Raw genomic sequence first — 2,861 nt, forward strand, 5'->3', positions numbered from 1 at the left:
AAGGGTGTGTTTAAAGTGGAGGAGTTGGAGGTGTTTCCTGAAAGTAAACCCACTGAGTTTGCGCTCCTGTACAAGTTAGAAAAATTAAAGATGGAGGCTGCAGAATGGCAGAGGCAGCTTGAGGCTAGAGAGGCAGAAAAACAGAGGGAGGAAGCAAAACGACAGAGGCTGTATGAGCTGGAAAAGATAGATTGCTGCAAAGGGGTCTAATGTTACACTCTGGTGATAAGTTTGAGTCCAGTCAGGAAGTTAAATTAGTACCTCCATTTGATGAGGCAGAGGTTGATAAATACTTCCAGCATTTTGAGAAGTTTGCTCAGAGTTTAAAGTGACCAAAAGCGGGTTGGCCAATTCTCTGACAAAGTGTAATTAAGGGGAAGGTTCAGCGAGCCTATTCTGCCTTGACAGTTGATGAAGCAGCTGATTATGACATTGTGAAACAGGCTGTGCTGAAAGCTTACAAGTTGGTCCCAGAAGCATACAGGCAAAGGTTTAGAAATTTAAGAAAATTGTTGTATGAAATTTGCTTATGAGAAGTTTGTGTGTTTTGAATGCCGGCGCACATATGAAAATGTAAATGATGATTTTAACAGCTTGAAAGAGTTGGTTTTAATTGAAGAATTCAAAAGGTGCATCCCTGATGACATAAAGACATGCTTAGATGAAAAGGATGCTGCCACTTTGCAATAGTCTGCTAGATTAGCAGATGAGTTTGCTTTAACTCATAAGGTTCAGTTTACCCGGAATAAGAGCTTCCAAAAGAGTAGCAGGAATAACCAGGGTAAACCAGAAGTTAAAGCTGGGATTAGTAACAAGAGTAAGGATGAAGGGAAGCAGTTGAAGGAGAAATATTCTGATCTTTCTTGTTACTATTGTAAGAAAGCTGGTCATATGATAGCTAATTATTCTATCCCGAAGAAGAAAAAGGAAAAGGAGGCCGTCCGAAATGCCTGTGATCTGTATGTTGAAGCACCTATAAACCCACAGGGTTCTGAACATTCTGTTGAGGCTTAGTTAAGGACTGAGAGGTCTGACTGAGTTAAGAAGGGATTCGATCATTTTATGTCAGATGGGTTTGTATTAGTAAAGGAAGGGTCAACCCCGATACCAATGAAAATTCTTCGAGATACTGGGCTTCTCAGTCAGTTACGTTAGACAGTGTTCTAAAGTTTGGTGATGAGACTAACATTGGTGAGGTAAATCTTATTAAAGGCATTGGGGGTGGCATGGTTTCTGTGCCATTGCACAGGGTAACTTTATAGTCAGGGTTGGTTTTTGGACCTGTTAAAATCAGATTATGCTCCAGTTTACCGGTGGAAGATGTTACTTTGCTGTGAGGGAATGACCTGGCAGATGGTAAAGTTGTTCCTGCAGTGTAGTTGACAACTAAGCCAACCACTGATGACCCACAGATGGATTTTAATATTTATCCTTCCTGCGCAGTAACTCAAAGTATGGCTAAAAAGTCTGCCAATGGAGACGGTTCTGTGCAGCATGATTCTGGTACCTATGACAGCCAAAATCGGGATCAGGTTATGATGACTTGTAAGGGTCTTTTCTGCCTTCATTGTTTCAACAGGATTCAGGTACTAAGTCTGATGAGAAAGATTTATCCGTGTCTAGGAAGGAGTTTATAGCAGAACAGAATTGAGACCCTGAGACTGAACCTTTAAAAAAAAACAGCTGTCTCAGATGATGCGAATAAGAAAGTGCCAGTAGGGTATTATCTCAAGGATGGAGTGTTAATGAGGAAGTGGAGGCCACTTGCTATACCTGCGAGTGAGGAATGGGCAGTTGTTCACCAAGTTGTAGTCCCTAAAGTTTATAGGACTGAAATTTTAACTTTCCCCCACAGTATGCCCTTAGGTGGCCATTGAGAACCTAGAACAGTTCAGGCCCTATGGCCCACAATGTTGTGCTGACCCTTAAACCCTGCCTCCCATATAACCCCCCCACCTTAAATTCCTCCATGTACCTGTCTAGTAGTCCCTTAAACATCACTAGTGTATCTGCCTCCACCACTGACTCAGGCAGAGCATTCCACGCACCAACCACTCTCTGAGTAAAAAACCTTCCTCTAATATCCCCCTTGAACTTCCCACCCCTTACCTTAAAGCCATGTCCTCTTGTATTGAGCAGTGGTGCCCTGGGGAAGAGGCGCTGGCTATCCACTCTATCTACTCCTCTTAATATCTTGTATATTTTGGAGTGAATAAAACTGTAAGCAGGATTATGAAATAATTTTACTGGCCTAATTTGAGGAAAGATGTTGTGACCTATTGCAGAACCTGTCGCACTTGTCAAGCTGTGGGTAAACCCAATCAGTTCACCCCAGTGGCCCCACTCCGGCCTATACCTGCTTTCAGTGAACCTTTTTCCAAAGCTATAGTAGATTGTGTTGGCCCATTGCCAAAGACTAAAGCTGGCCATCAGTATTTGCTAACTATTATGTGCACTGCATCCAGATTCTCAGAAGCAATACCTCTCAGAAATATTAAAGCTAAAACTGTGGGGAGGGCTCTTATCAGTTTTTTTTTACTTTATTTGGTTTGCCTAGAGAAATCCAGTCTGATCAATGAAGTAATTTTACATCTGGATTGTTCCAGCAGGTAGTTTATGAACTGGGAACTAAAAAAATTACATCGTCTGCATACCATCCAGAATTACAAAGGGCTTTAGAAAGATTTCATTCTACCCTCAAAACAAAGATTAAGACATACTGTGTAGAAAATGGAAAAGACTTGGATGAAGGCAAACTGTCTTTTTTGCTTTTGTTCGCAGTAAGTGTCTCGGTACAGGAAAGACTGGGCTTTAGTCCATTTGAACTTATATTTGGTCATAGAGTGAGGGGAACTTTGACC

The sequence above is a fragment of the Mobula birostris genome, unplaced genomic scaffold (assembly GCF_030028105.1).
Source record: "Mobula birostris isolate sMobBir1 unplaced genomic scaffold, sMobBir1.hap1 scaffold_532, whole genome shotgun sequence".
Lineage (NCBI taxonomy): Eukaryota > Metazoa > Chordata > Chondrichthyes > Myliobatiformes > Myliobatidae > Mobula > Mobula birostris.